General features: G+C 53.5%; 1 long non-coding RNA gene across 1 annotated transcript; it reads right to left on the reverse strand.

The window, feature by feature from the left end:
• Nucleotides 1-976: 976 nt before the first annotated feature.
• Nucleotides 977-9,555, reverse strand: LOC109285143 (uncharacterized). The gene is made up of 2 exons (XR_002092807.2): nt 9,483-9,555; nt 977-1,083 (listed from the first exon to the last, which is right to left on the reverse strand). It is a non-coding gene; the product is annotated as an uncharacterized LOC109285143 (long non-coding RNA).
• Nucleotides 9,556-11,848: the final 2,293 nt, after the last annotated feature.

Consider the following 11,848-nt stretch of genomic DNA (forward strand, 5'->3'; position numbering starts at 1 on the left):
TCCTATTTGGGGAGGGGAAATGTGTGACAAGCATTGCTTTGTAAGGGCATGGAAGAAACCTAGAAAGTGCCCAGGTAAAGGTTGAAGTCAGCAGGTGTATGGGGATTTTCATGAAGCGTGCTGATGCATCGAGGTAAGCGAGTTAATAAAAGGGAAGGGTGTAAAGAAAGCGGTCGAGCGTGCCTTGAAGACTGTTGGGGTGACGTGCTGTCCCGTGCACCCTAACGACTCTCCGATCAACACTCTCTGGGACAAAACATCCGCTTAGCAAGGTCTGTGTCTTGTCTTTCCTTGCATGTCTCAATCCTGACCATGCCTGTGCAGGTAACACCTGGATTGCCCCTGTAATAGTCCCCCGGGTGCATTTAGGATTGCCTTGGGGGCTTAAAACTCAGATTGTGAGGGCATTGCCCCTGCCTAGCTGGCAAGGAGTTAGTCCCTGCTCCTGGGTTCTGTGGGGCAGGGATCCCTTGCTCGGTCTGTACAGGGATGGGTACAGCAGGGCCAGGGCTCGTTAATCTTTCCTCCCAAACCAGCTGCTTGCATTTAGCCACGGCCTCTGGCTCTGAACCACCTCCAATTGCTCTGGCAGGACACCTCTCCTTGGACCGCGGGTTCAGTCCTAGCAGATGCAGACCCATGGGGGACCTTTGCACTTCGCTGGCCAGCGCGGATGGCAGGAACGGCCCCTTCATGCTAACGGCGTTGCTGTGTCAGTCCCTTCCAGGGACTAACAATCCAGCCGAGAGCCATAATCCCAGGAATCAAAATGGGGAAGGGGCAGGAGGATGGGAAGCAAGGGCAAGGCCCCCGGTGTATATGGGGGCTGTATGCACCCACCGTGGAGGAATATACCACTGAATAGCACCAGGATTTACCCAGCGAGGCCTTCTGCCTTCCCCAGCACCAAGCTGAGTTTTCCAGGGAATGACCATTTTCCAAGAAAGCATCCCATTTCCTCCAACACGCTGCCTCATTCACGTGGTGGAAAATGTCTCTTGCTTTTCTTGTGTTTTCAGCCATGTTTTAGCCTTTGGTTTCTCATGGCTGCAGCTCAGCATTTTGGGGTCCACTTTCCTGTGACTGAAAGAAAGAAATGCTTCATTGTTTTAATCAAAAAAAAAAAAGTGTGCGTGGAGATGCACTGTGTTTCGGAGGCAGCTTTGGTGCTCCGTGCAATGGTGCAGTGATTAATGCACTGATTTGGGGCACGCTGGGAGACGCAGGCTCAAGCTCATCCTCTGCCACAGACTCCCTATGTGACCTTGGGCAAGGCACTTTCTCTCCATCTGTGGTAACAGCAGGGTGCTGCTGCACAGAGGTGTCGTGTGACACACAGGGGCCCTGATCCTGGATGAGTGCTTCCACGCTGCCCCTCCCGGCCTCTCCGCTCGCCCTTTGCCCAGAGGAAGCCTAGGTCTCGCAGCACGCAGCATTCCCACATGCACACGCGGCCCAGTGTCCGGGGGCAGCATGGGTATCTCCACCCCGGGACACCTCCCTTTTGGGGCCTGCAGGAGGGAAAAGTTTCCCCTCGATTGCCTGCATCCAGCCTTCCTTGCCTGAGCCCTGCAGAGATGCAGACACCCTCCAGGATTTCCTCCCAGGCTTGGCTTCATCCAGTTTAACCTTGTCCTTGGGGGCCAATTGAACCCTCCCTGACTGGGGAACCCTACTGGCAAAAGCAGCTGAGGACTGTCTCCATCATTGCTCTGGACGTGCCTTCTCCCGGGCTGGGCACCGTGGTGGTACGTGGCCTGTGGAGGAAGGCAGAAGAATTGCAACTCAACCCCCCCAAGCAGATCTACAAAGGCCACGAAGGCTGCATCTCGCACGCAGCTCAGCCTGTCCAGTGCATCGGTGACATTTTCATTTGCAAAAGCCCACAGGGGCAGAAGGGGAAGGAAGGCTAACCCCTGTCTCCCCCCGCCACCAATCCAGCCCAGCCCGTCAGAATAATAAAGCCCAAGTCTAATTCCCCCTGCGCGGCCACACTTTAAATTCCACGTCGGGAGGCATTTCCCGTTCGAGATCAAACAGGAGGGGGAAAGCAAGCGTGACGGCTCCGATAAGGCAGCCAGCCGAGCGCAGCCGGGACGTTCTTATTAAGGAATTTAAAAAGTCTCCAATGAGCCTCATCATGAAAATAATGAAATCCTTGATAGCGCGGCGTTCGCACGTCCAGATGCAATCCCCCTGCCTACCTCCCCCGAACAAGGTCAAGCTGAAACCTCTGCGGCCCCAGCAGAGGAAAATTCCCAGCACGCGGCCACCGCTGGGTATAAACCGTGCCCCGTCTCAGGCCCGATCCTGGGGCTCTCCCAATAAGGTCTTCGTTGGCTTTGCTCATTATAGGGCATTTTGCTTGCTAATGTTCAGCCCCCACACGGCCGGCTTATCGTGCGGGGATCTCTACCCCCTGGAAAAAAGGCACCTGCTGCTTTGAAAATGGCCTGATTCAAACGAGATAGAGGGGTGTTTAGGAGCTGTTTGCCTGGCTCTGCCTAATGGGACGGGGCTGGGACACTGTGCTTTATCTGCTCCATCTCGCCCGGCTCACCCACTGGAATAGAAACAGGGTCATTTTCCGTCTAATGCCTCCTCCTGTTCTTTCCTTCTCCCTCCAGGGCCAGGAGGGTTTGTTCCACTTGGGAGCCCTGAAATAACTATCTGGAGACTGGCGGGGAAGTTAGCTGCCTGCTGTTGTCAGAGGGACATGGGTACGCTTTGCTCCTTCTGCCTGTACCATCGGGATGCGTCATCCGTGATTACCCGTGACATGACCCGGTGGGACGATGCACACTGGTGTGCCCCCACGGTGTTTCCAAGGCACAGCACAAGACAGGTGCTGGCACAAACGCATGTGCAGAGGGTTGGTGGCTGGGGGAAGTGGTGCCCAGGCACGGAGGCACCTGTGCATTGTGGGGAAGCTCTCGGGTAATGGGTGTCTCTGTACTATGTTTGCACAGCGCCTTGCACGTTGGGGCAGTGGGCCCTAGGAGTGGGCAAAGCGTGAGCGTATTGCACAGCAGCTTCGTAGTTTCCAGCCAGAAGAAGGTGCATGTCGACCCACCCACCCAGCTGCCGTGGCAGAGCCGTGGGGAGCTGCCACAAGTTGCAAGGTGGCGGTGGTCTTCTGTGCTCCTGCCATCTGAACTGGGTCAGGGTGGACAAAACCTAGGTTTACTGCAGCCCAGCTTTCCCTTACCGCTGGGTAAGAGTGGACACACAAATACTTAACACCGAACAGCTGCTGTGCAGTAGGGCCCCATAAATTCCCTGTAAATTTGCTGGTTTGTCCCACAAACTCTGCCATCTTTCCATAGGAGCTCAGGACCATGCTTGAATCCAGACCCCTGTGTTTGCAGGGAGACAACAAATGTTATGTCTTGAGCTGTATCGGGGTGACTGGGTCATTTTACTACGAGATTTGACAGTGGTTTGGATAGGGGTGATCCTGCCTCAAGCAGGGGGTCGGACTGGATTGGACCTCTGGAGGGTCCTTGCAGCCCTATTTCACCACAGCAAAACCAGCCAGGACCCTCTGGGTTTGCTAAGTATTCAGCAAATGGAAGACCTGAAACACTTTTGAATACATCCAGACAGCCGCTAACCATCTGGGACCAGCCAAAGGGGGAGGGATCCCCGCTGATTTGGGGGGGTGTGGATAGGCCCTGGTGCTGGGACCTTCAGGGGGGTTTTGCTTTGGCACAGTGCAGTCTCCCCAGGCGCTGCGAGGGCGTTGTGTGTGCTCAGCCTGCCACCCAGTGGCCTCCTGGCAGGAGCCGTCAGCTCCCCGTCCGGCCTCGCATTTGCTTTACGTGATTCCTTTCTGTCACTTGTCACCCACAGCTGCATCTGCAGGCCTCCTGGGGTCCTCTCCCTGCTCCCCTGGGCTTCCTCACTTCATCCACCCTCACCTGGGTCTCCCCTTCCATCAGGTAGGGCTGATAACAGCCTGCAATCGCCCTGTTGGGTTCCCGTGCAATTCTATAGTTATCTTCATCTGGGAACAAGAAGGTAACTCATATGATGCCACAATGCATTCATCCCTGTGTCCCTTGCTAGCTGCAATGCATTCATCCCTGTGTCCCTTGCCAGCCACAATGCATTCATCCCTGTGTCCCTTGCTAGCTGCAATGCATTCATCCCTGAGTCCCTTGCCAGCCACAATGCATTCATCCCTGTGTCCCTTGCTAGCTGCAATGCATTCATCCCTGTGTCCCTTGCCAGCCACAATGCATTCATCCCTGTGTCCCTTGCTAGCTGCAATGCATTCATCCCTGAGTCCCTTGCCAGCCACAATGCATTCATCCCTGTGTCCCTTGCCAGCCGCAATGCATTCATCCCTGTGTCCCTTGCCAGCCACAATGCATTCATCCCTGTGTCCCTTGCCAGCTGCAATGCATTCATCCCTGAGTCCCTTGCCAGCCACAATGCATTCATCCCTGTGTCCCTTGCCAGCCGCAATGCATTCATCCCTGAGTCCCTTGCCAGCCACAATGCATTCATCCCTGAGTCCCTTGCCAGCTGCAATGCATTCATCCCTATGTCCCTTGCCAGCCACAATACATTCATCCCTGTGTCCCTTGCCAGCCACAATGCATTCATCCATGAGTCCCCTGCCATTGCATTCATCCCTGAGTCCCTTGCCATTGCATTCATCCCTGTGACCCTTGCCAGCCACAATGCATTCATCCCTGAGTCCCTTGCCATTGCATTCATCCTTACGTTTCCATCATGTAGAGAAGTGCTGTTATTCCCATGGGATGCATGGGGGAAGAGGAGAATGAGGTGCAGACAGGAGAGGTGACTTCTGTGCCTTAAAAGGTTATGGCAGAGAGAGGAATAAGGACCTAAGAGCTGCCACAAAGGGTCGGCCCATGCAGTGTCCTCCTGCATCTCACAGTGGTACAGAGCAGATGGTAAGGGATGGAGTTTTTACACAAAGCCTGTCCAAATGGATATTCATAGATGTATGTCCTCTCCGCTCCCCTTTCAGCAGTCTAACTTGTTTAGACTCAAGGTCCCCCTCGGCAGACTCGAGCCTGCCCTCCAAACATGCCAGTTCTTCCCTTCCTCCCTTTTCTGGACTGCAGAAAAAAAATATTAGGACAATTCCTCTGTTGCAAAGGGCTCGGCGAGGCCCCAGCAGGGCAGAATAGCTTGACACTGTGGATTCCTATTGGAAACCTCTGGGTTCATCTTGTGACTTGTATGTGGGTGTTTGCACACCTAACAGTGTTAATATGCCACATCATCCTTAAAAGGATCTTATGGCAACCTAGCAGAGAATCAGTGCCCTACAGCTTCCAGCTTTCAGAGATCTTCTGTAGAGGTTGCAGCTTTACTTTTGTATTTAACACCCACTGATGGACTACATCAACGTGCCCAATCCTCTGTTGAACCTGGTTAAATTATCATCCTCCACCACATCCTGTGGCCAGGAGCTCCACAAGTTAACCACAGGTTGCACGAAAAAAAGCCTCTTTGTGTTTGCTTGAAACTTGCTTCCTAATAATTGCCTTGTGTGTCTCCTATTATGGGGGCTGGACTAGATACGACCTCCTAAGGTCCCTTCTGACCCTAATTTTCCATTATTCTATATTTCTCATGTGGTGGGAGACAGTGGGTGCACATGCCTCTTTTAAGCAAGCTTAGCCTCAAATCGCCATTTTTAAGGCGCATTAAAGGAGCAGGTCTACACGTGCGTGCCCTTAATGCACCTTCAAAATGGCGAATTAAGGCTACATGAGCCTAAATTTGACACCTGCATAAAGCAGGTGTCAAATTTAGGAGCAAATAGCTACGCTGCATTAGCACACGTGTAGACATGCTAATGCACATTAACACGGTGTGCATCCATTGACACACACTGTGCATCTGCACATGCACTAATGCGACTTAACTGCTCACCCCTAAATGTAATGCACCTTAATGCGCATTAGTGTGTCCATGTGTAGCCGTGCACCTAAATTAACTTCATGTGCCTTAAGCAAAGGTACGTTAAGTTTAGTGGGGTGTAAATACACATGTAGACATGCCTGGTATGTAGTAAATCCCTAGCTACTTTTTCCATGCCATTCAGGATTTGATAGCCCTCTATCATGTTCTCCCTCCATGGTCTTACTGTCCTGCCAGACTTGTATTGTATACCAAGGTTTAGCCCAGTCTAGTTTTAAATGTGCCCCTCTGGGGGGCTTCCCCAATTCTCCCCTTGGATGTTTATTCCCCAGACAGGTTGAAGCTAAGGAGCAGCTCTTTGGCCAGGATATTGTTCTCTTCACCCACTATAAACTCAGAAACACCCTGAAACCTGTCCTGGATGGGCCGCCTGGTAGCACTGTGCTCGTGGTCTCAGCCTAAGAGCTGAACTCACTGGTAACGTGCTGCCTAACGAGCGCAGATCACTGATTTCCACCCTTGAGCAACAGCCCTCGCCATCACCCCATCCTGGCCAGGCCCCCCCACCTCGCCCCTAGGAAATACCCATCTCACCCACTGTAACGAGCAAGGAAATTGCCTGCCGATCAGATAGAGAGGTAGCCGTGGGCCTTGCCCAGCTGTGCGCAGACAGACACTTCCTGCATGCTTTTGCGCTGTGTTACTCCGTGCCTGGGTATGCAGGAGTGTGAGAGGGCATCACCGCACACGCGTCAGTACACACACGCCGCGGGCTTTGTCTGGCTCGGCCCCGTGGGTGGATTGTGCTGGCAGACGTGACGGATTTGCACCAAGGTTGTACCTACGCTGCAGAAGGGAGGCGCGGCGGCCGCACGCCTGCCGCAGCCCCTCCGGGTTTCAGGAGCAGCAAAGATGCATCGACCTGGGCTTCTTCCTCAGCTAGCTTGAGTGCTGCAGTCCTGGCTGCTGGCCCTGGATCCACCTGCCCTGAAAGCATAGTCCTCGCCCCGTGAGCTGTGGGTGGGTCTCCGCAGGTCTGCCCATGACACGTGGTGAAGCCATCCTGATGCCATCCTGGCCTGCCAGCCAGTTCATCCCAAGGCATTTCCCTGCCAGAGCAGTTTCCCTCCAAGCAACCAGCGTGTGTGTAGCACCAGCGCAGGCTCCCACTCTGGCTGGGTGACTCAGTTTACCTGTTACCACGCATGTGGGAACTTGAAGACTTCACCTGCCAGTGGTTAGAAACGCTGCCCCTACAAATATTGCACCTACAACTATATATGACACAATGAACAGTGTTCTCTCACCATCTCCACACACACACATATGCGTGCACACACACGCATGCACGCCCAGGGGTCTGTGAAACCAAAGAAACCACTGGTCTAGGGTGTCCAGGAAATTCAGGTCCTGTCTCCCCGCTGGTGTCACCAGAGCAGAGGCCAAGGACCAGGGGAGGAAGAAGAGGGGAAGGTGGGGTCCGACAAGGCGTGGAAAGATTGGGCATCTTCAAGCTACGGGGAAATGAAAGAAACTTTTTTTCTTCTTGGTTTCTTTCCCAGGTCGGCCCCCAGCCCACAAGCTGGGATTGGGAAGCGGGGTGGGGATAGGAGCTGATGAGACACAGCAGAGACGAATGGAGCCCCAGGAGATACTTAGCCAAATCCGGGGCTAATTTCCCGAGAGCAGCTTCCCCGGGGAGAGGATGAAGCCGCGGAGCGGAGAGGAATGTCGCTCCGCGGGGGGCCCGTGGGAGGATTTCACGGTGGATTCCTGCCTGGCCGGCCCCGGACGGAGGGAAACAATGAGAGGGGAGGGGGAGACCGAGTTACGATGAAAGGCCACGTGGGGCCTTTCCGTGTGCTCAGCACCAGGCCCCTGGCTGCCGCCCCCGAGGGGCTTCCGTTTCCGCTGAGGTCTTGCTCCTGCCCTTGTCCCCGTGCACCATGCTTGCACGGGGCAATGCACCGAGCGTGCCACAAAGCTACCAGGATCCTCAGCTCTGTGGCCCAACCCAGCCGAGCGCAGGGCTGTGCCGGCCAGGCTAAGGGCTCAGACCCTTGGCTACAGAGGGCTGGGACTCGCTGCATTTGGGCGCCAGTCCTGACTCTGTCCCAGCACTGCTGGGCGACCTCAAGCAAATCGTTCCTCCTCCTAATCCGAGTCTGTTGCGTGGCTAAGAGGACAACTCAGTGCTACCAAGCTCATGTTAGGGTAACTTCAGTCGGCTCTGCAGAGATCAAACAAGCCATCTGCAGTCCTCCAGCATCCCAGGATGCACTGCTCCCAGCCCCCCTGCCCTCCCCAGTGCAGGGAGAGATCCCAGGTGTTTTGGCTCGTCCATACCTGGAAGCTGCACCTGGACGCTGAACCAGGTGACTTGGGCCCTGGCTTAGGTTTAAACCAGAATTATTCCAGTTTCTGCTGTATTCTTCAGGAACCAAAAATATCCGGTCTGAGCCCCAAAGCAGAGCGCACACTGGCTTTGGCACTAGCTCGCACACCACTTCCAGCTAAACTGATGCAGCTTGAAGTGGACCAGGCCTGGCTGGGCAGGGAGGAGCTCACCGGGGCTGGAGGCTAGGAACGGGATCACATTCATGGGTTAAAGCCAGCAGGTCTGTTCTGATCATCTAGCCCGTGCTGAGTGGTACGCCAGCTTACGGGGCTGCCCTGAAGTAATGCATGCTTGCACTAGAAAGGGGCCTTGCTTACAGCTCTGAACCTGGCCCTGGGCTTTGGCTCAGGATAAAGCAGCAGCAGGGACCTGGCAGGTAGAGCTGTCCTGCGGCTAGTTGTTATGATTCATAGATTCATAGATTCATAGATGTTAGGGTCAGAAGGGACCTCAATAGATCATCGAGTCCGACCCCCTGCATAGGCAGGAAAGAGTGCTGGGTCTAGATGGCCCCAGCTAGATGCTCGTCTAACCTCCTCTTGAAGACCCCCAGGGTAGGGGAGAGCACCACCTCCCTTGGGAGCCCGTTCCAGACCTTGGCCACTCGAACTGTGAAGAAGTTCTTCCTAATGTCCAGTCTAAATCTGCTCTCTGCTAGCTTGTGGCCATGATGTCCTTGTTTCTTTGGTTTCACAGCCTCCAAGGCCAGAAGACTGCAGCAGAGCACCTGCTCTGACCTCCCGCATGGTGCAGGCCTACCGATCGGGCATCGGCCTGACCCTGAGCGGAGGAGCTAGCCAGGACCCTCCAGTTTTAAACTCCAGCAGGAGCCTTGGCACAGATCAGTCAATCCCCAGCCTTGGCTGCTGCCAACACCCAATGCCTCTGAGAGCGCCTTAAAAAGAAAAAAATAAATGTGACAAATGCAGCAGAAATGCATCCCATCCCACTGCCTTTGGCCCCCGTGTTTGGACACAGAGCACTTGGCTGGTGATCTAACATCACCAATGCAAGGCGACCGCCGCTGGGATGGAGGCCAGGCAGCCCTGGCTGTGAAGCACAATGCACGAGGCTGTTTTAGCCAAGGACTCTGTTGGGCAAAGCTTTCCTACGAGGAAGAGCTCCAGGGGGCTGTTAGCCTCCTTGGATTATGCCCCGTGAGCAGCACAGCACTGCTTACCTGCCACGGAAAAAAGGAGGGCAGAGCCAAGTCAAGGTGCCACAGGTGTCTCAGGCCAGACCAGCGCTGTTTCTACAGGGAAGAAGAATGAGTAGAAAGACTCATGTTATACTCATGTTGGTCGCAGGAACGAGTAGGAAGACTCGTGTTACACTTAGCTGCTGGGTGTAGCCGTGTTGGTTTAAGGAGGTAGGCAGGTAAGGTTCCTTGGGTAGATGCGAGATCTTTTATTGGAGCAACTCAGTAGCTGGAAAAAATCCTTCTTTGCAAGCTTTGTGCCTGAAAGCTTGCAAGGAACATTTTTTTCCAACTATCTAGTTGGTCTAAAACTAAAAGCTATCACATCTACCCAACGAACCTTGTCTCCCTATGTTACACACTTTTTTTTTTTTTTTTTAATTGTATCCACGGCCAAATTAGCTAAAATTAATGCCAAATTCAGAACCACAAGTGGCAAGCCGGCAAACATCCTCCACTCACACCTGGGGCTTGAGATGTTTCCAAAACCTTTGGCAGGCATCCTATATGCAGGCCCAAGCCCAGAGGCTTGGGGTTTGGATGCCCCTGAGTTTTGTTTGCCCTCATCCATAAGGCCCCAAGAGCAAGCAATTACACCACTCTAAAAGCACTTAAAATGTGGGCATCCACATGTTAAAACTCGCCAAGCGCCCTCTCAAAGCTACACCACTTCAAGCAAGGGTTAATTCTGGGCTGCGCTACCAAGCTCCTGTTAGGGTAACTTCAGTCAGCTCTGCAGAGATCAGATAAGCAATCTGCAGTCCTCTAGCATCCCAGGATGCACTGCTCCCAGTCCCCCAGCCCTCCCCAGTGCAGGGATAGATGCCAGGTGTTTTGGCTTCTAGCCACGCCCCTGCTCACCTGCCCTCTAGTGGCCAATCAGAGTTGTGCAGACAAGAACCTGCACGCAACATGTTCTAACTTCAACATCATTTAACGTGCGCAGAATGAGTATAATCTGTGTCGGGTGTGACGTCGCCCAGTAGGTAAGAAACCCAGGAGTCCTGGGACCAGGCTTCCCTGCTCCAAGCACCAGACCTCACACCCACCTCATTTCCCTGCCTCTCATATCTGCAGCAGAAACCCCCTCCCAACATCTCCCAGGAGTCTCGGGGCAGGTCCATGCTGCAGACACTGTAGTCGTACCTTATCGAGCTTGATGCATGCTAAAGTGGGCATTGCTAGAGGTGTGGCGGTGGCACCTAGGATGGGTTGCAAAGATGGGTGAATACATAGGCTGGTAAGCCCGAGCTGAGCTCCGTGTTGCAGTGGCTACAGTCTGGGAGCCAAATCAGAGCACACACAGCCTCCAAAATTCATTAAAAAAAAAATCAGCACCAGACTCAACCAAATCTGAGTCAAAGGGAAGCAGTGAAGAGCCAGGAGCGTTCTTTCACTCGCAACTTTTTAAGGCCAGGGATAGTTATCAGAGAGAAATTAAATGCAGAGGAAGCCCAACCGACTTGGTGCCTCTGCTTGGATTCACACTGCCTCCTCCTGCCAGTGATCTCAAGGAGGATGGACCAAGGGCCCACAATCATATGTCAGGGAGGAGGAGGAAGGTGCGCATAAGAATCCTGCTGCCCCTTTTCATTCTCGAGCCTCTTAATGCAAAGTAATCGCTCACCAAGGAAATGCAGCTGCTTCTGGGGTGGAACTATCCAGTGATATAGTGCCACTGTTTAGCCATCCCCTTATGCAGCTGTTGAGCTCAGTAACGGAAGCAGCGCACCACTGCCTCTGGATCAGGCAGGAGGCAAGTTCAGCTCCAGCAAACTATTTCAGGTGCCGTGTAAATGCCTTTGCTCTGGGTTACAGAGACCAGATCATCCTGTTCCATGGATAATTCAGACAGTTCAGCACATCGAGGCCGACTGCCATGTATCTTGCTCCTTCCCTACCATATTTCTTCTCTTCCAGGCTCTACTTCAAAAGAGTTGGGCTTAGCCAGCTAAGACACTCCCTTTTGCAACGGTGCTGCATTTCCTACTTGCGCCGTGCTGCTCTCTCTCTCTTGCAGCTTTTTGCCTTCAAGGAAGTTGGATCAGATGCTAACAATAAGACCAGCCACCCCAGTCCCACCCCACTGCAATGAACACTGGTCCCTTTCCCCCACAAAGGGCCAATTACACCCATCTTTAAAATCATCTAAAATGTTCTCGTCTTCATGCATTTCCCCCAGGGAAATACCGTGACCAACAAGGTGGTTTTCCTACTGGCAGGGGGAAACCACGAGTGTGGTATGGGGCAGTACCCTGACCAAGGTAATGCAATTAAAATGGCACTGTGCAGTGGAGGGTTGCACCCTTGTCTGCTTGTGAGAGCTTATAAAAGCCTCATCGTTATCC

This window comes from Alligator mississippiensis, chromosome 2 (assembly GCF_030867095.1).
Source record: "Alligator mississippiensis isolate rAllMis1 chromosome 2, rAllMis1, whole genome shotgun sequence".
Classification (NCBI taxonomy): domain Eukaryota; kingdom Metazoa; phylum Chordata; order Crocodylia; family Alligatoridae; genus Alligator; species Alligator mississippiensis.